Source organism: Varroa jacobsoni, unplaced genomic scaffold, assembly GCF_002532875.2.
Source record: "Varroa jacobsoni isolate VJ856 unplaced genomic scaffold, vjacob_1.0 contig00285, whole genome shotgun sequence".
NCBI classification, from domain to species: Eukaryota; Metazoa; Arthropoda; class Arachnida; order Mesostigmata; family Varroidae; genus Varroa; species Varroa jacobsoni.
Genome location: NW_019214440.1, coordinates 129,640 through 151,264, shown reverse-complemented (window position 1 = coordinate 151,264; position 21,625 = coordinate 129,640). Strand labels below are relative to the sequence as shown.

General features: G+C 44.5%; 2 long non-coding RNA genes across 3 annotated transcripts; both read left to right on the top strand.

The window, feature by feature from the left end:
* Window positions 1-1,726: 1,726 nt before the first annotated feature.
* On the top strand, window positions 1,727-4,904 carry LOC111271015 (uncharacterized). The gene is made up of 2 exons (XR_002686601.2): window positions 1,727-3,532; window positions 4,418-4,904. It is a non-coding gene; the product is annotated as an uncharacterized LOC111271015 (long non-coding RNA).
* Window positions 4,905-15,378: 10,474 nt separating this feature from the next.
* On the top strand, window positions 15,379-18,372 carry LOC111271020 (uncharacterized). Of its 2 annotated transcripts, XR_002686605.1 has the most exons (3): window positions 15,379-16,076; window positions 16,284-16,678; window positions 17,758-18,372. It is a non-coding gene; the product is annotated as an uncharacterized LOC111271020 (long non-coding RNA). The 2 variants fall into 2 exon arrangements; XR_002686604.1 differs by having other exon boundaries at window positions 15,379-16,678.
* Window positions 18,373-21,625: the final 3,253 nt, after the last annotated feature.

Below are 21,625 nucleotides of genomic sequence, written 5' to 3'. Positions count from 1 at the left end.
TTGTTGTTGCATAAGATAACAACAACAGGCGACGAAGCTCTGTTACTGGTCTACTCCGAGCGAGGCTGCCGAGACGGGTAACGCTGCCGTTGCTGCCAGAAGGTCCGAAAGGAAGCAACAATCCCTAAGCAAGTCACTGAGCAGGCCAGCAAACATTGAAGATCTTTAGAGCCGTCTTTGGAGAAATATTCCCTGCTTGAAAGACCTTTGCAAAGTCCTCTCTTGTCCTATAAAGGATGGCTTGTCTTCTCACTCGCTGTTTCTAAGGACGGGTTTGTTGCTGCGTTGAATTCAGTAAATGTGTGTGTCGGGAGACCGATGACTGCTGTAAAGGGATATTCGAACAAGTAGGCGGCCACACGACACAACGAGAGAAAAAGGGAGATAGGACGGCAGAAGTGCTGCCTTCTTTCCTTATGCGATAGTGCAGGACCTGGGTGCGTCGCATTCATGCATGTGTGTATGTGTGTGTGCGTTTCAGCATCACTGTAGACCCGCGATTGCTTAGCGTGCCGAAGGCTCCTAGGGGGGGGGGTGCGAGAATACGGGGGTGGCGATTATTGCGACTCATGATAGCACAGACACGCATAGCCATCGGCTAGTTAATATATAAAACTCACTATTCGACCGGAAGCGACCGAGCTAACTAGATACAATGAATAGAAATCTTAGTTTTATAGTTTGCTTCCCTATATTGATTTCAGTTTGTTCGACGGTCTGTAATGCCAACTGGACCGTTTTATAACCAGCTGATAAGCCGTTTATGCAAAATAAAATGCCTTACTTTTCATAGAATTGTATTTCTAGAGAAAGCTTCTTTCGTTCTCTCGTCGCAAATGTAGGACCAATACGTTGTTGTGTTGGGAGCTTCGAGTGATGTCGCACGCATGCCATTTTAAGCCGACCGTTATACAATTCCATCTACTCTGTTGACTCTTCTGCTACTTGTCGTCATCGGACATTGGTTAAGGCACAGTTCAATATGGACAACGAGGAAAACGTCCTACTCCTTGCCATGGAAGAACAATTCAAGACTGACTAAATAGTTTTAAGAAGATTTCTTAACGAACTTTGCCCCACGTTGATCAGTTTAGTTCTCGCCGTCGTAGATGATTTCGATCATCTAAAGTCTAAAGTCAGTGCGTTTTCTATGGTAGCAGTTGAACAGAGGTAGATGTGACGCAATAGAAAAAGCTGCTGATGACCGGAATGCCTATTCTGTCAACGTTTAAGACAGTGTCAAGATTTGAGTTGTTTATACAGGGCGTGTCTGTTGTCCTGCTGTTATTGCTACCGCCACTGCCGTCATGTTTGAAGAGCGAGTTAGAGTCCAGGATTACAAGAGGCGATTCTATACGGCATAATTTTTGCTAATGCGCTACTGTTAATGTGATTACTTTGAAAGAAGGTAAATGATGATAGTACGTAGCTAATTCAACGTCGGACGAGTAACAGTCATTCATTCGCGCTCGAGCAGCGGCGGGTACGGTGTAATGGCAACAGCTAAAAGATAACAACGACGATGCGCCCTTGCGCTATCTATGCCCATCTAGAATTATATAATAATAACAGTGGTATCACACTCCCGTATTTTCTCTACTGTGTAGCAGTGTAATGTCTGAAAGGTGGCATCCGCGCTCTAGGCGTTTGTGCGCTGTCATCATCGCTGCCGCAGACACTAGTGGTTGAAAAAGGCCTACGTTGGCCGAGTGTCGGAAAGATGATCAAGTTGAGCGCAGTGAGAAGCGACGGAAGGGGCGGACACGCAGCTAGACAAAGGGGCATTTATCTGCGTCACTTCGAACGGCACCGGATGCTCTCAGCTCCAACTTCCAGAACTAATAGAACTAATAACGAAACTGCAACAGTCGCAATACTAGTGACTACAAACGTCCGAACAGGCTGGGCAATTCAGACCTACTAGTAACTGGATCAGTGGACAACAGGTGGTATGATAAAACGGTCGTAGCCTTCAGCTACGATTACTGGCGATTGACTTCGTGGGATTCCTGCTTTTCAGCGCGTATGTTGACGCCGTACGAGCTGAGCTCGCACGCAATCAAATGCAACAGCGACTCTGTAAATCGAAATGACGCGACAGTGATCCAGGCAGCAGAAGCAGCGAGAATAACAGCAGCATTTTTGTTATGTGTCCTTTGTATCGCAGACGATTTCTGGCTCGACTGGGACGAGCGGACGAGCACGATCGGAAAGAAATTTCAGAACACAAACGGCTCAGAAAAGTCGTTTTGGTTCTGCGCTCTGCGTGCGCATTTGTGTTTCTATCCATCTTGTGTGTCTGTGTGGAATCGCAACACATGTCAACATTATCCGTAGCGTCGTCTCGAGTAGCAGAGAGCCAAAGTGCGCTGGAATAGACTATGAGATGTCCGGGCTGGAATAAGCTTCAGAATGGCCAGCCTCCGTGACGGGCTGGAAGCAAGAACAGGTAGCGGTTGCCGCATAGTGTCGTACCGTGCTAGCGACGTTCGTGCGGCTGATTGCTGGAAGGGCTAGAGTGAAGGGCGGTCTGCAATTGCACTTCTCAAATGGGTAGTTGTTGCAGCGGTAGCATTCGAGACGAACTGGGAGCAGCCGACCGGCCAGCCAGGCAGACAGCCAACAAACGGGGTGTTGCTACTGTTGCCGGTGCCGCTGCTATGCCACGGAGTTGAACCTGCCGGTTGACCTGACGGTTGACTCCGAAGGAAAGAAGAAAGCGTGGAGAAGGAGAACGGACACGATGACGATGACTGGCCAGCGTCGATATGTTCTTGCCGCTTGCGCTATCGTTGTTATTGTTGGCGGCGTTCTTGATATCCTGGCTTCTTCTGCTGCCGCTGAAGTGGATCGGGAAGCAAAAGGAGTGGAGAAGCCTAACCGCATCGACTCAGATCGACCGGATGGGCCCAACACAAAGGCCAATGCGCGCAGTGCCCATACCCGTCTCGCTCTTTTCGTCCCGTTCCGTTGTGGAACTGCTGCTACTGATGGCGCTGGCTTTCCTGCGGCGGCCGCCGCGGCAGCTGCTGCTCCCGGCCTCTAAAAAAGTCCCACGCACAGCGGAAAACGTTGCTGCCGCTGTTGCCGACGCTCCTGGCAGGCGCTCTCACGATACTACTCTCTTGTGCAACAGCTGCAACAGCAGCAGCAGCAGTTGTTGTTGTTGTTTCCAGTACCACGGCGAAAGGCCTACGGAACAAAAGTTTCACGACGGTGAAGACAACAAAAAAACGAGATACGTAATAACGCCGGTAGCCACGACATCTCCAGGCTCAAGTCAGACCAAGCCAAGAAGCCAATCGTAACATATGTACATATATTATATCAAATAACTAAGAGTACCGATGCGCGCCATCAGCAACAGCAGCATCAAATATGATGCGGTGTGATGAGACGTCGAAGCGTATGAGATAGGATATCGTGAGTGATCTTTTTTTCGTCATCTTCAGAAGAAGACGATGATGCAAAGAAGAACTGGCGGAAAACACAAAGTTACGTAAAGGTGGGCGATGATGCTTCCAAGGATCTGGTAAGCCTCACTAGTCAGCCGCGCAAGACTCAAAGCTCAGAGTAATGACGCTGATAAGGGCGCATTTGCTGAATGTATATACTGTTTAGGGAAAAATGGCATAGTCCAGCGTTCGGTAGGACTTTGAAAACAGTGACTACATAATACTATGTGTATGCTACGTTTTTAGAAACTTTTCACAGCTTGCTGATTCAGGTAATACTTGAAAATAGCAAAATAACACGAGAGTGCTTTTTTACGCTGTGGAGCGAACCATAAACTGGTCCAGTTAATCCGTCGGCTATTCAATCTTAGCCTCATTACCACTAACGAAAACCAATGGCATCATTGTACCTTTCGACAAAAATACACATTGGCCTTATCCTACGCAAGTCAAGGAGAATTACTTAACGAGTAAAAAAAGTACACCACTTGATATAGTCAGTCGCAGTTGATTCACACATATGCATAGCCCTCTAAGCGAATATCCCCTAGCACAGGCAACACCCAACAGTTTCAATCTAACCTTACCTGTCGCAAAGTTTTAGTTCCACTTATACCGGCCCCTTCGGATGTGCCACTTTAATGTCACCGACGCCATCATCCCTATCGTTTACACGGTATTTGACCTTGACAACTATGGAAAATAGATAATCATGCGTTTTTCTTTATTTTCACTGCAAAGCTTATGCGGCTACGTATGTACTGCGCGTTCATGCCAAAACGCGATTAGTGATAATAGGTATTTCCAGCTGTTGCTAGCAGACGCGAGGCAAACTTATTGCCTAAACATTGTTTAAGCGCTAGCATGTGGCATTTTTTTTTTATCGTCACCATCTTTGTTCTAATATCACACCATCAAGATTTCGGACTCATATCCTACATGAAAATTCTGTATTCTTTCAGAATTTCAACGAGACAATTTTAAAATGCATGACATCGCGGCCCGTACGATGGATGGCGACACTGGATCGTGAGCGGCACCGAGAAAATGGCTATCGAACGTGTTCGCGGCACGTTACTCCATCGACTAGTCCGCCTTCGAGCGCCTCGGCCTGGTGCCTGTACTAAAGCAGCACTAGCGTAACACACAGCGAAACGCAGTGGCAGATTTGTCGTAAATAAATATATGTATACAAATCCGGCCACTACCGCACGCACAATACGACAATAGAACGTGATAGCCTGGTCGTTGTTCCTGACGAGCCTTGCTGTTGCCTATTACCGATGGGTGGCTTCACTATATCCGGCCAAGAAAAGCGCTTCGGACAACTGAGGACGTTGTTACAATGTATTGATTATACAAAATATTTGGCAACAGCTGTAGTGTGTCATTGAGTATGTCGCTCATGTTCTTTTACAAGTAAGAAAGTATATATATGTGCAAACGCAACGGCATTGTTGTCATTATTTTCGTCGCCGTCTCACCCATCGGAACTATCAAACCAGAAACGTATCGGAATATATTTAGCTGTAAATATTATTAGTCAGTTCGGTCAGTGTGGTCCCTGTGAGGGCACCCTGCGCCATTGAACCTTTCTGTGGCTGCTACCTTTGTCTCTGTTACTGAGACGGATAGGAACCACGATGCCGAGGATAAATATTGGTAATATGCATAGCTAGATCATTACAGCCGACTGGAAATAGGTTTGGCCACGAAAAACTGCAGAAACTACGGTTTCCATTGTCGATAGCGCGCCATTCTGTATTACCATCTGTTTCCAATAATCTAATTTGGCAAGAACGGTTGGTTGATGCTTTTCACTTATAGCACCGAACCCACAACTTCGTGGTTTCCGTAGCAGAGTTCGCTTTTTACTTCATACATATATAGAGAAATCCATAGTATACTATGGATTTCTCTGGGCTTGTCTCGCGGCGTGCGGTCAGCCGGAGTTGATTCAGCGACATTTTCGTCTTCTTCTAGAACGACTTCTACCCTTTCTTTCTATTCCAGAGATATGCTGTGTATAGACGCGTGTGCGTGTCTGTGAACCGGCTTTTTTTTGTGTCTGCCGGGCAAACGAGCAGTCGGCGTCACTGATTCAAGCCTCCATTATTTTCTACTACGATTCCGTTTACTGGGATCTAGCTGCTGTCAGCTGCGGCTTTACGGACAAAGTCGCCGGAAGAGTGAAAGGACTTGCGGACGTGTAGAAGGTGAGGATAAAAGCTTAGCATTTCGACGGAGTGTTGGAAGGCTGAAGTTGGGCCGGGGCTCGACGACTCTGACCACGGCCTGGGTCAGGTTCAGGGACACAGGCGGACCGTGGCGGCATCGGTTATTATTGCTTGACGGCGACGGCTCAACGGAGCTGTTGCTGGAGCAGTGCGCCGACACAGGCACCGTTGCACTAGCGACGTCAATAAACAAGTGTCTGGCTAAACTATTTCTGCTATATAGAATATTACGCTGCACGATTTGTTCGAATACACAAAGCTGTACCATATCAAGCTATGAGGCTACTACTGGTAGTAGTAATAGTAGTAGTAGTAGTAGTAGTAGTAGAGTAGTAGAGTAGTAGAGTAGTAGAGTAGTAGTAGTAGTAGAGTAGTAGTAGTAGTATTGAGCGTTTGCGTACTGCGTAATATACTGGAGAGCTTTTGTACATACTGTATCTCAGATGCGTCGCTGATGATGGCAATAGACAACTTTTCTTATTAGAAAAAGAAGCAAAGGCTGGTTTTATGCCCCGCAAAATTATGACTACAGAAATTATGCGGTAAATTTATAACCGTTATGCCTAGCTTATACTGAATAACAGCTATAGGCTATAGAGTTAGAATAACTTGTACATATCTATAATAATAGGTGCATTTTAGGCCGTGTGCGTATCATTGCTGGAACGTCTAATAGACATATCTCATCTATCACCCTATTTTTGTTGCGTGTTCTTATTCAAAATTCTGAACTCACTAGCTAAAAACGCACATACTGAAAAACACATCATTTTGCATTGTATTTTTATTCAGGGATGTCCTACTAGGAACGTCGATCAAAAAGAAAGTTCGCCATTTCAAATTTTCCTATTTGGCTAAATCTTTTATTGATAGCTGGACTCCTCTGGAGCTCCCGAATGCATTAGCACAATGGTGTGAATATGCGTAGCTCAATGGCCGAGATGAGACGTCGTATTGTGACAGAGGTATCACCCGTGAAATAAGTCTGATTTGGATCAAGATCAATGAAAAGCTATGGCTATGAAGAACTAAATTTACAAAACTATCCTCGCAGTGGATACTTTAACTCTTTATTATAGCCACCTTCTCTATTGAACCAACTTATGACAATAACAATATAAATATACACATATATATATATATATATATATATATATGGATAGGCTCAGTGGACACTTTAACGGAATAGGTCAGCGGCACCGGTTTAGTTCATGTCAACGTGTCGTTCTCATGACAACGATCTTATCTTACAATCATCATCAGTATCATTATATTTTTGACCGCATAAATCGATGGGCGAAGGGGGAAACGGAAGAGTACGATAAAAGTACAAGTGAAGACGCTTGAATAGAGTAGCGGCAGACACAGAAGCAGCCTACGGAGACAATCGTCTGTAGTATATATAAATAGTAACTGCTACAGAAAGCTATTGTTGGCCACTGTCTTCCGACGATCTAGTTTCTGGCCAAGTTGTCCTGTTAAGAAGCCCCTTTAGCTGTAGCCGCAGCTGCTGTTGCCTTAGGCTGCAACTGAGCCAGATGGTTACGATTTCCATGATGCTGCCGCTGCTGCTTATAACTCCCAGGAATGTAGCGTTATCTGTTCCTCTAAACCCCTGCAGCAACCTCTTTGGCAGATGCTGCCCGATGGTGTTCTGTTACAGAGATTGTTCCCTTCAATGTTACCTGGTTCGATGATGGTGAGGGCGTTTGTCTTCAATTCTATCACAGTTGATAATGTAGCAGTATTTGCTACTAACTGCCTCACTACCATCAGACGAGGAATTGTTCCTGCGATCGGTCCATTATACTTATCGGGTGGTCGTGTTCTAGACGCCGCCTCTTACCTTTGCCGATTCGTAGATTTGCCCCTTGTCTTAGGAGGAACACGTTGTTCCGTAACGCAGGAAGTGTGTATTTGCATGGCCAGCGAACATCTTCGTCGTTATCAGCGAGTGAGTGGAAATGCGCTGGTCTGTAGATGATGATCGTCCGGTGAAACCAGAACCAAGGACAACCGATTAAAAACGTATCGAGGGCCTTTGCATATCCACTCTCTGCTAGAGCGAAGGAGCTGCTCCCTTTTTGGCGGGCAGAAGGACAAATTCTGCTCAGCCGCTGTCCACTTAGTGCCGCACCGCTCTTGCTAGATGGATGGAGCGAGCCATCTGCATCTTACAAGAGTCCGTCACAGCGACGGTATCATCATAATTAGCAGCTTGAACAACCTCGATTGCTTCGGGCAAAAATTCCAACGTACTAATGTGTGGTGTTGCCGCGCTCAGCTCGCCTTGCCTTGCCTCGAGCAGCGAAGCTAGTTCGAACAAGCCTATTGGCCTATCAGAGACCAAGCAGAGTAAACTGCACAACTACAAAATAGAAAAAAGGTGAAACAGATAAAATCAAGAGCGAGGCTAGAAAAGCTAGTAAGTATACTATCCACGCACTGTCGAGAAGTCGGCCCGCCTGATCGATTGTGGTAATCGTGCGCGAAAGCGAACGGTAGTTACGCTGTTTTTGTTTTCGTTTTTTCTCCTCGTTAGAATGAACTCGGACTAGGACGACTGGACCGGCACTTGTCGTCGTCCGGCCCACTCATTGGCTATAACGATGAACATTCGTTTTCGCCTCTTATTCCAGCTGCGCCTCTTCCACCACCGCCAAGCACAGCATCAGCGATGTCTCGAAAAGCATAGCCGTCAGCATCATCGCTATGAGAAACGGCAAAAACAGCTGACGATTTCGACCGTAGCGACTTGGCTGTGGCAGTACATATTACCACCGAACTGGATAGAGCGGAGACAAAGGCGAATCGAAGTTTCTTTTTTTTGTCCTATGGCAAGCGGCGGCGAGCCAGAGACTCAATCGGGTTCGGCTTGTGGCGTTTTCTCCCTCATGTTCCCTTGACAACGAACGAGTGGTTTCCTTGCGGGGGACCTCTACCGAAGTCGCTGCCCCTTCTGCTTTCTTTTGCCTATTCTGGCCTTTGTGTCTTTTCCGTTGTCGCCGGGCAAAGAGTGACGACAAAGTTAGGAAGACAAGAAGCGCGAAGGGATGTTATTCAGATGGAGAATTGTTTGGAAATTGAACAGAACAGCCACTTGATTTGTTTCGTAGCCGCTGTTTGTACGCGTAGCTCCGCGTTGCATAGAAAGCAAAGTAACGCTGACGCGCTTCCACTGGGCCGCTCGCCCCAGCGAAAAGCAGCAGCAGCAGCAATAGGGAGAGGGGCAGTTCTCGTGCTCAATCCCTCTGCTGCACACGAGATACAGACGCATCGACAAGCAGGCGAAAGGGACGAATCGGAATAGACGGGTGGACGACTAGAAATGATGGCTAAAGACGAAGACCTGGAAAAAAGAGAGTGAAGATTGTCTTTTTACGAAGACTATTATCTTCGACTCTGTTCTTGCGTCTCTATATCGCCTGCCGTTTCAAGAGGTAAAAATTCACTGCGAGACACGCCCTTTGAGTACTTCCCGAGTAAACGAGTGAGCATGCGAGAAAGCAGACGACGCTTCGACGAACAGAATCGCGACTGTGGCGAACTAGGGCCGGGGCATCCACGGTGAAGCCCCTTCACAATGCAAGCAGGGGCAGAGGCTGCATCCAATAAGAGTGAAACTGCGAAAAGAGATCAACAAACCAACGAAAGTAGCAGTGGAAACACAAAAGAACAAGAAGGTAAAGCGACTGGGAAGATGAGCTCGCAAGCGTGTAAGTGGAGATGCCTTATTCACTGCTGCTATAAGCTGGGCGGCAAACGGGGGCGACAGCGCGAGTAGACGGCGATCTGGCCAGCAACGAAACAATAACATTTCGATGACAATTGAAATTGAATTCTTCTATAGCGATCGCTCGTCTGCCTGCCTGCCTGCCTGCCAGCCTGCCACTCCGCCGGCGACGACTCAATGTCAATTAGCCAGCAGCAACGGCGAACAGAGACGACGCTTGCATCAACAATGGACTTCCAATCATAGTTATAGTTTGGAAAGAGGAGTATCCACGCAACAGACGAGACTGCACAGTTACACCCTTAGGCGGAGTGGAAATTTCTTAATACATCTCTATATGCACACACTTTGATCGGATTCCAACTGACAAGTAGTTTTTTTCTTTTTTATCCGCTTAATAGCACCAGACGTAGCTCGGTGGGAAGGTAAAGCGTTCGTTGGCTCACCAATTTGTTGACTGGAGGGAACCGTTTGAATTTGAAAAGTTTACCGCCGCCTTCACATAGTCAACGGCAACGTATGACGATCGATTGAGCGAATTCGCTCGTTTAAGTATCGAAACCGGGCAGCGAACGACACTGAGCCTGTCACAATGTCTGCAACAAACTACACGAGCTGTTTATAACATTATTCGTGAAGACAGACAGATACAGAAGGATAGATACTTATTTAGATCCGTGTAGATTTACTTGCACAAGTGAGACGTGGACATTAACGACGAGTGATGTTGAAGGTGATGATGAACGAACTGGAAAATTTGCATCCTTTGCTGACAGGCCATGGAGGAAGGAACGGGGGGAGGAGTCAGCTATAATTGAGTGTCCCTGCGCATGTGTCTGCGTCTGTGGGCGTCTGTGTCGGTATAAGCGTGCGGGGACTAATCAGACATGTGGGGCGAATACAAATTCAGTTTTTATAAGGTGAATGCCGCGGATTTCTATACAGCGGGCAAATAGAATATTTAGGCGGGCATTAGCATGATCATCTGAGAGAATGCTATTTAACGGGAAATTTGTATTCACAACAACGATACAATGGATACAGTTTCTCTGTATCGTTCATATATGACGGTGGCGTCTGCAAGGCGACATCTTGGATTGAATATGCTAAGTAAAAATGGAAACGCCGCTTGAGGCTGAAATGGTTAAAACAACTAATGAAGGATCACCATTCTGGAGGCTTCTTAACACGTCACTACACGTAGAAGTTAAACTTTATGTACCAACAACCTGCAAGGATTATTTGTAGGAAACTCAACTGAAATTTTGCATCAGCCGCCAGCGCTATCGAGTCTTGCTCCATAGAATTGCTCAGTGGTGTCCACCGCTTCTGGAAAGAACACCTGCCACTTTAGGCTGCCTAGGTCGACCAGCGGTTCCTATACAGTATCTGTAATTTGTGGGATACTAAAAATCGATCCGACAACGATCTGTTGATTCTGTCATTTATTAGGATCGTCGAAGACGCAGAGCTGTGATCGCTTGAGCTGACCGTAGTAAGCTTTGCGGTTGGTCTGGAAGCGTCTGCTCAGCACCATACGTTCCCCGGACTGGCATTTCTTTCCCTTACATCTGCATTCGACACTCGAAATTTTGTCAGAGAGACACATTACGGAAGATCTATTGAAGAAGCTGTAGATCTTTAATTCACTTGTCCTATTTCGACGGTCCAATTGTTGTACGTCTATGTATACTACTGAAAAACATTTATATTGTCAATGCAAAACCGCGATAATAATAACCGTAAGGATAGCAATATATTCCTACAAATTCGTTGGTACCAGTTTATCATGTTAACGTAGCAAATAGTCAAGTGTGTATTGGTTATCAAAAACACGTTAGATTCCTATACATAGAATATAAACTAACGTCATCTTGCTATCTTCCGTACAACCTTGTGTAGTTGTGCAAACATCCGGATCCGGCGTATCCCTAGTGAACAAAACGATGAGAAAGAAAGAAAGAAAGAAGAGGCGAGATGCTTCTAAAAGCGAGTAAGTAGCTTCAACGACCTACAAGTATTGGTATGGTATCGTTGGTTATGGAATAGTTCGACCATCGTATCTGCCTCCGTACTTCACTGAATAGTTAACTGTCTAGCTGGTTAGTAACTGGCTTTCCGCTCGGCTTCTGGAAGTTGGACAATCAAAAGATTTCTGTATTTCCAATTTTCGATATGCGACCGGGCAATATCCTTTCGAATATTGTACACGTACGCCGGCATAACGTGCACAAGTGTACCGGTTGAGCTAAAAATCGTCGTACGGGCAAAGGCACAGACCATCAACACAGACACATAAAGACGCCCAGATTACAGAAGCTCTCCTTTCGACCTCGTCAAGCTCGTCGCGGTGTTCGTCGTCGTCGTCGTCGTCGTTGTTGTCATTATCGTAGTTTGCGGCCTGAGCAAGAAACTTATTTTGAAAGTAGCTCGCTCTCTGTGTTTCTTTTTTACGCGGAAGCCCGAACGTGCTCCGTCTCCCGCTTCAGAATCATCCATACATGTATACCGATCAACAGGCGCTCTTCAGTGAATCTTCACCACAAATACGATGCCTGTACAGACTGTTGCGCAGCAGAGCTCGCCCGCCTAGATATTCCCTTAACGGCGGCGCACTCCCGCAGCCTATACCGTTCGTTTCGATTATGTAATGTATATGCTGGCTGTATTGATGCTAACCGAACTTGCAGCGCTTCGTCGGTAAACGAGTAATGTTTGAACGACTAATGGCGATGATAGTAGTGATGTCGCTGTAGCTGTAAATGAGGATCACGAAGAACGAAGATTTTATGAACAGAAAGAACTATGCCTCTATCGAATGAACCAAAACGAACGAATACTTGTGCCGATAATCTTAGTAAGATAATAATCATGGCGATAACAATTAAAAGGCCCGTACATTACGAAATCATTGTGGTAATAATGGTAACAAAATGGTAATAATAATAATAATAATAATAATATTATTGATTTTATGACATGTGCTAGCTGATAGGGTGTTATAACTTGGCTTCTACAGAGAAACCCAACATGCATACAGAAGATGAGGTAGTTGTAGGGCAGGTGTTAAGATACGGCATCATATGCGCGCGCATTTTTAAATCTACCAAATACGCATTTTTCGATTCAAAAATAGTTGACTTTTCGCTAGTCGTGCATTACTAAATCGGCCAGAAACTTGTTTAGCTATCGCCAAAATGAGAACTTTTGCTTTGTATTTATAAACATCCATGACATCACGATTTCATCCAATCTTTCATAGATTGTTGGTGCAGCCAAAATGTTAGTGATGCTGTAACGTTTGGGTACTTTGTGTTTTTATTCTGCTTTATTTATTTTTTACTAATATGTCAATCGGCTATAATGTCGAATAAGTCTCTTCCGAGAACAACTTATGCGACAACGTTGACATAGCTAATAATGAAGACAAAGGCGTCCTCCTACACTCTCAATAGAGCTAGCATCTTTTTTACTCAGTTACGCTACAGTTTAGCTTACCGGGACGTGTATCTTCATCATACACGTTAACAGAAGGTAATCTCGCTTCCGGTGTCCGAACTTAAATCACAGCAGAAGTCCTTGATATGCAAAGACTTTCCGGGGATGCTCGAGAGAGCCGTGACTAGATGCCATTGCTATCGCTGCTATCGGCCTTTAGCGTGACTCGACGTCCACAAAAAGGCAAACACAGAAAGTGTGTAAGCTGTCGCTTAGATTATGAAACGAGCGGAGGGCTATACAGACGGACGAGCGAGGGCGGTGCATGACAAGGCAGGTTGGTAGCGAAAATGATCTTGTTTATGTCGGTACACTTCGATTGAAATCTGAAGTCATTCTGTCACAAAGTGCAATTTGCGTTAAGGAAAAAAGCAAAGACGAACCGTTTGTTTCTGACCCAGAACGACTTTAACCGAGGATCTTTGGCAATACGTGGTCACGTATAAAAACCCCATCATATAGGCTATCAATGACACGTGGGCAATACTTGTTTCGCATCTTTCGGCAAGTGGTATAGGCCAACAGGTGTGGTGCCATATTTAACTGCATCCCGGTTTGTGGGCTTCGTCAACTGGAGCTACGTGTATAATCTAGTAGGTTCATCTCATTATTAATGTCATTGAGAAGGAATACGCAATCAATATTAAACTGTTTCTAGACAAAAGTCTATCAGACAAGCGAAGTTTTAGTGTGTACCAGCGGGGTAAACAACTGAAGCCTGTGTTTGCAAAATAAATTCATGTGGAAGTCTTCAGTAGAATGACAAATACAGGGCCAAAATGTATAATATTGGTGCACTAGACGAATAGTCTATTCTCTGACTATTCAAATCCTCAGTTATTTGGTGTATCTGTTTTGTATAGAATTACCTGACAAGGAAATCAGCGGCGACCAGCTCGTATAGGAGGGCGCATATAACGCTATGCAGCTGCATACGAGTCCGTATAGCGGGCAAAAAGGTAGCCGGTGAGATTTATCTGTTACACAACAACCGGTTTAAAAATATACTTGTTCCAAGTTTATTAACCAGCTCAGTGCTATCTAAAGTAAACAACCGGCATGATGATTATGATCGTCATTGTCACCACCTTTATGGTGGTGTCTATTACTTCGTCTGCTTAGCTAATTTAGTAAGCGCTATCGCTGAAGATCGTTATCGGATCATGAAGCGAACAGACGTCCGTGCGTCCGGCGAACTATTTTTTGTCGCTGCTTCTGATGCGTCCCGATGTGGGATTTGAGGATTCTTGCTTGCGAAACATGCGAGCCGGCTAGTTAGCGACCTAGGTGATGAAGAGATGAAGTAACGCATGTAGTGATGGGCAAAAATAAAAGATCAGCTGTTGTGGACCTCATCCGTCATCACCCGAAATCATTATTGCCAGCCGATGTTCTGGATGATAACGTTAATGTTGCAGATGATGTTAACAAATAACTTCAGTTCCTTCAATCGAGTATGATACAGCTGTACCTAAGTTTATTTGGAGGAAAGTTGAACAACGAGATCGCAATTTCATGACGGCGAGATTGGAAGAACGATTTTACGAGGCAAAAACGAGCCGACCTGGTGGAGGCTCGATACGTAAGTGACATGGGTCCTTGAGAAATCAGACAGACAGCTAAGCATATTCTCAGACTAGGCTAGCGTAAACAATGGTTAAGGCAGCGATGTCTTATTACTCATCACCTGCAGGTGTAACACGCGAATGCACATTGACTCAGTGTCGTCCATTACAGAGCGATTGTTCTTACGAGTGCTATCTTCTGTTCGACCGCCTTCGCCTCGCGTCAGCCAGCTGAGAGAACACCGACTGGTATTACTTTGTCTTCTTGGCACTTTCACCAGCATTCGATTAGTAGAATAGAAATCACTCTGGCTGATTTTCCTGTGCTTCACTGGCCCTGCCGGGCACTGGCTGTGTGCATAGATATCTGTATCTGTAATTACCAGCGTAACAACGGCGATCCGAATGGTTAGCTAGAACCAACGTCGAATGACCCAGTTGACGTCTGGCTTGCAGCTGCGGACAAAAAGTGATCTCCCGTGGCAGGCACATCTGAAACCACTGAAAGCGAGAAAGTGGCGGCTTGTTCATGGCTTTTCGTCGCCCCCAAAGGGCTCCTATGACGTACCCCCATGGAGGAGTTGCGGACGAATCGCGAGGAATAAGTGCAGACGCTCGATGCCGGCAGCGTAAGCGTGTTCCCAATGGCGTTACTTTGAATCCAGCAGGAACAATAATGAGATAGAGTAAGCGCGAGCCGCGTACTCCACGTGCTGCCATTCGTAAACAGAATAGCTTAGTGTTCACTCTCCCACATGTTCATCATGCATCGCGTGGTGCCAGTGAAGTGGCCTACTAGATGACAGCAGAGGATTCATCTTCAGCGAAAAGTCCGGCGGCGGCAGCAGGAGCAGCCGAGGGATCGATATATGGTTAGGTAAGCAGTAACCGCCCGCCAAATCAGTCGAGAAGAGCCGGAAGGATGAACGCGTGAGAGAAGACAGACTAGCTTTAAGGTAGACAGTTGGCTGATCTTCAATCAATAAGAAGAGAAAAACGCGAAGGAGACGAAAGAAAAAAACCTAAACCTGAACCTGAAAAAGGAGATACAGTTGAAGGCAAAGTTGCTAGGTAGTTAATCAGGGCAATCAGACGCATGCCTGCTCCGACTCATCAACGACAATCAGGCCACTTTAGGGTTATCATTGACTGCTTCTTTTCGTGGATTGATCTGTGGCAGGACCGCCTGCAGCGGATATTGAAAATCGTTCGCGATGTCACTGTTGGTGTCTCCTTGCTATTCAAGCTTGGTGTTCGTGCGTGAATCGACCACGTTTGAGAACACGGGCGATTCGTTGTCGCACTGCTGCAGGTATTTCTGGGTACAAAGTGATTTCATTCACGATCCGGAAACTAGTTGTTCAATCCTAAAATAAAAACGATAGCCGCCTGAATGTAAGCAATATTCTCGATGTTATAGCAACGCTCATTAAAAAATCGCCAGCTAACCTGCCGGTTTTGGATTTACTACGACAAAGAAAGAAAATTGTCTGGAGAGGTTTTTCAATACCAAACGTGAAATTTTCTGGCGAGACAGAAAAGTACGTTGGTTTAGAGATTAGAAAAATCGCAAAGAGTGACAGTAAAAGTACGTAGGAATTAATTATTGCTAAATAGAACGTTGCGTCTTTTATTAAATAAACTACTGATATTATTTTCTTGCAATTGATAAGAAAAAATCATGCCAAACTCTCATGTACGTGCAAATAATTAGATATAGTTATATGACACATACAGTAACATACGCTTGCAATTTACTTCTTCACCGATGCATCCTTCACCTAATGCGCGTCAGGCCAAGTTTGGCCATATTTCCCGTTTGGTCCCTCATCAACAAACCCGTTTACTGAATACAAACATTAATAGGCCGACAGATATACGTCTTGCTGTTGCAAAGTCAACCTTGACAAAGCCATCGCAGCTGGAAGTCGCCAATTTCGTCAGAAACGCCATGTTACATCACTGTACTGCATATGTATGCGAATGAAGAAGACTACCCAAAGGGAGGATCTGGATTACTGTTTTACTTTTTGCAGTGGAGGTTCGGCGCTAACCAATGGCTCAGTATAGCGGTATCTCTGATATCGTTGCCACCCTCGTTATCGCTTGTACGAGATAAGTCATTGTCGTCGACATAAAAGACAGAACCGCAGGATGTTGTTCTACAATGGCCAGTGACTGCTGTTGTGGGTAAATAAATGTATACAGATTGGTTATAATTTTAAATATATACTAATTTTAAATATAAATACTGCTATGGAATGGAGAAACTTTCAACGGCCTGCAAGGGCGGTGTCGGCTGCAAAGCTCCAAGAACATGAATGGAGCACCTAAAGCAGATTTGATAAGTAGATGCAAAACAAAAGGAAATATATACCCATAAAAATACAATGCTCCGATCGATCTTTATATCTGCGTTCGATTACTAACAAATGTACTTTCCTACCTAGCCGGTGTTACTCAAGACACTGCATAAACAAAAGCAAAGGTGATTGACTAAAACGTTTTTTACCAGCAATTCCGAAAGGAATGAAAAATCCGGAACTCACAGGACTTTTTCTATCCATCTGTCTATTTATCTATCTATCTATTCTATCTAAGAAGGATACGACATATTTGTATTTGGGGAATAACTGTGAAAGAACACCTCAGGAACGAAAAATATCTCACGGCGTAAGGTCTTTATCAGCAATATTCTATTTGCATGAATGTATGTGTGATTATTTTTCTCGAGGGTCTACCCACAGGACTTGTCGACCGTATAACACGTGAGCATATTGAGTCAATTATGTAGTTAAAAAAAATACTGTTTTCTGACCCTGACTAAGACCCAATCGACGTGAAGACGTTCTCTTCGTTGGTTATATGTATTCTGTTCCTACCGTTTTGAAGCTTTTTCCCTTCGTAACTTAGTTTAGTCTTTTACTAAAGGAACTGAGTTAACTTTTGCATCTTTTAGTTTATAAAATTGGTAATAAGCGTAATCATCGTAACAATTTGTATATAGAAGATAGTAATTTACTATTACCAACCGCAAGATTATTAAGGTTGTAAACTGTGTGCGGCAAATGCATGAACACCCCATGTAAATGTATATCTAGTCAGATCATGCTGTCTATATATATATATATATATGTGCAGTGTGTGACTGCGGTAATTATTAAGATATAAAAGCGCAAAAAGATTCTTCAAGAGCCTTATGAATCTCCTGTCTAAGACGTATACGATCCACCAACTAAGAATAAGAAACTCGGCTGATTGGTTTCCAGGAAACACCTACAGAAGAGCACTAGCAACCCAGTTGAAGTAGAAATTGCTTGCCAAGGAACGTCAGATACCATTTCGTTGTCACTTTTTGCCTGCTGCTGCCGCGTCCGCCGCCACCTCTGACGACGATGAGGAGGAGCAAAAACCGGCCATAGCCAATTCGGCGATCATACTCATCACTATATTTGTGCGCACGCGCGCCCATACACCGTGTGCTGATAATGACGCTCGTGATATTGTACGTCCGCTGTACGGCGCAATGGCTATGGTAGCGTCGTCGGTAATATCTGTTTTAGCAAGATCTGCGTGAGCGTGAACGGAACATAGCGTAATAGTAACAGAACAGTAGGGACAATGAACACGAAGAGCTAGCCACCGACCAGGATGAGATAAACGTGCTGAATATCACGCGGCATGGCTACAGCAGTGGCAGCAAGAGCAGCGATTTCGCTGGAAGAGGTTTTATTGGAGGAGGAGAAGGTCGAGGAAAAGATGGAGAAAGAACAAAAATAAGGAAAGAAAATTAGGCTTATAAGGTAGCTTCCATAAGTCCGTAAAAGCATTATGCCTTATCCAGATTCAAAATAAATGTGGCTTGTTTATTTCGTGAACCAATATCAGCGCGTAGTATTCTAATTGACTTACCTGACAAATTGAAAATACAACTAATCTCATTTAACGGATCTAGCGGTAACGGAGTCGGGGAAAGTTAGAACGATGTCACTCAGATTGAGCAACTAGGGCTGTATGTGTTTTGACCAACACAGGTTTAGATTTGTCTCTTCTCGTATTACGCTATGCAGAGATCTAATTAAACAGCACATCTTTGATTAAAGGCGTCGCTGAAGGGCCAGAACATAGTTTTTTTCATAACGGCATACATTTTCAACTTTTCGGTGGTAGGGGGTGTGCGTTCAAAAAGGCGAATTTGACCAACCAACCAGCACTGGTCTGCCGATGTCCTCTAGTGGAGGGTGGTGCCGCAGGAATCAATCGATTGAGCATCAGCATATTTTCCTATACAGATACAGGTGTATCTTCTTTTCCCGCTTGTAGCTCCCGTTCTCTCACCAAACGACTGAAGAAATGAAGAAAGATGGGGGCTTATCCATGTGCCTCACTAGCCTCTCTTCAATAGCTGTAGAGCAGAATCACTTGTTCGCGCAGTGATGGCTCGGATGAGCGTGACGCAACAACGGCAACAGCAGTAGTTATCGTTGGCCGTTCGGTATGCCATAGAAAGCTTTCAGAAGACGGATGAAGATTATACCGTTGTTCGCTGTACTAGGTGACACACCACAGCGCCATGGCAAAGAGGTCCACACCTAGCATCAATCGCAGAATTTTTCTATGTTTTTTCGTTGTAGCTATGCCCGCATAGACTGACAGACAGGCCAAGCAGTCGCATATCGTCAACGAGACTCGCCAAAACGACGAAACAGAAGCTGTGTGAGAGACCTATTTGGCCGTTCAAGGTGTCGTTTTTCCATAGTATTTCTATTAATATGCGCTAGTGACCGAGAACAGTTTGCTCCATTTGCCGAAAGGAAGTCCATCTGTCCGTTCCCGTCTCCCTTTGAGATAGCGAAGGTTATCGCCTCACTCGTCGCATCTCCCGCCTTGTTTATTTATTTGTTAGCTTGTCCGTCTTTGTTCGCGGTCGAGATGCCACGAAGAAGCGCCACCGCCGCCACTGTTAGGTCCTTTCTTCTACAGCTCTAAACAACAAACATGCATCTTCGCCACCGTCTGGCTTTAGATAGATTTCGGAGCCAATTTTCTGAAGGTCTTCTGCTTCTTTTTCGTTTAGCCACTTCTGCTGGCACTGATGCCCCCTGCCTAGGCACTCGTTTCTACTTCCAAAACGACAGCGGCTACGTCACCCTCCCTGGTACTCATGTCACATGATGGCTGTCCGACACGTCTACGTGCACTGTCGGCAGATTAATCTCGAACTACAAGGAACGGTACGGTGCGGGCGGGAGCTGAGGGAGAGGAGCGCTAACCTGATGCAATGTTAGCACAAATGGACGTTAAAAAAGTGATTTCTTTTAATCGTTTGCGCTACTGTTATCGCTTTGAAATATACATACATGTTCGAGCTTTTTCGGTCCAAAAAAAATTATACGATTGCCATTGAACTTAAAAGGACGAATATAGCGCCATGCGCAGCGGTAATAAATAAAGCAAACATTTCATAGATTAATAATACAAAATAAAGTTCGAGTAGTAACTATAGAAAAAATAAACCGGCAACGATCGAGCGCGGCAAGGTATGAGAGAGACGAAAGACAGCCCTGTCATGTTTTATGTGTAACCCGTATGGCCAATGTAGATTTTCGTCGATCAATTATTATTCAGCATGGAGCCATACTGACAGGCCAACGAGCAACTCATTAAAGTTAGAAGATAGCAGAGAACATTAGAATTCAAAAGGGCATCATCTCACAGACGCATTTACCAGACATTAGTACGCGTGTAATGAGCGATCTCTGCTATAGCAGAAAACTCCCCTATATAGACAAGCGTTTAAGCAGACGCTAGGGGGCCCGACCTATGCGATATATTCTGTTATTTTCCGAAAAAAGTGTGTTATCCATTCAATTAGTCATCACATACACATATTGAAAAATATCTGCAATTTATTTAGGGTTTATTGCGTGCCGTACATGATGGACAATTAAGGTAGAGTTTAATTCTGTACTGTTATATTGTCTAATCTGGTAGCTCGATTTCACTTATCTTTCCCATTTCACTTGGCATTAATTTAAGATCGACCTATGAATCTCAGGGCTCAAACCATACAACGCCGTCACGGCAGTGACAAGTAATTATTCTTTTAATAAATAGAACTTCGGTAAAGATAGTAGAAATATTCGGTAGTTTGTGGTTCTTAGCTTCCATGCTACGTGGAACTATTTACGGGTCTCGGCAAACAGCTCTTCTGCAAGAAAACATAGCCCTATATCACAGGAAAAAAAGAAAAGATATTCCTGCGAATATTTATAATTATTTTACGCCGTCACCTTCTATTACCAGCGATAGTGTCCCGACATTGATAGGCCTCATGCAATCGATTCAGCTTACTGTACTTTAAAAAGTTTGATTGGTTTACGTCGGTTTAGGGTTTATATCGGAGAAATATAAAGTTGCAAAGGTATGGACGCTAACGCTAATTCCGATCTCGAGACCAATTCTGTTTCTTATCAACGGGCGCCCCCTGATCTTCGAGCCAACTGGGTACAGGGCTATATGCTTTTAAAGATGTGCACTTCTGACATTATTTGACAAAGCTGAAATTATGTTTGGACACCTCTAAATAGAAGTAGAACACGAGGAGGGATATTCTCGGCAGATTCTACAAACTGATATACAGATCTAATAGACGGTTGTCATCGCTGTTGTCCAACGTAGTAACAAGTGTGAATTTATAGCGTGCTCAGTTACTACAAAATGTTAATGAATCAGCTTGACACTACTAAAAAATCAAAAGAAAACTTTGATTTGCATAAAAATATCTCAGATAGACCCATCAGCAATGTGGGCTCGTCTCATAGCAGAAACGAGCACTTAACCCAACATAATAGACTCGTATATTACTCTTCTTTGCCTCCTTAGTTTTATAGACGAAATTGCTTAGAAAGAAAGGTTTGAATGAAACGTGCTTTTCCTGATCGAAATTATCTGTTAACCAGACATACGCCCGATACATCCGCATACGATAATTTACATCGCAATCTTCGTGCCCACCTTAATTCGGTCCAATCATTGCTAAATGATGAGATTTACCAAATAGCAACAACAATATATATATATATATATAAACATATCGCAGGACAGTCCTAAGTACACATAAAGTTATTAGCATTT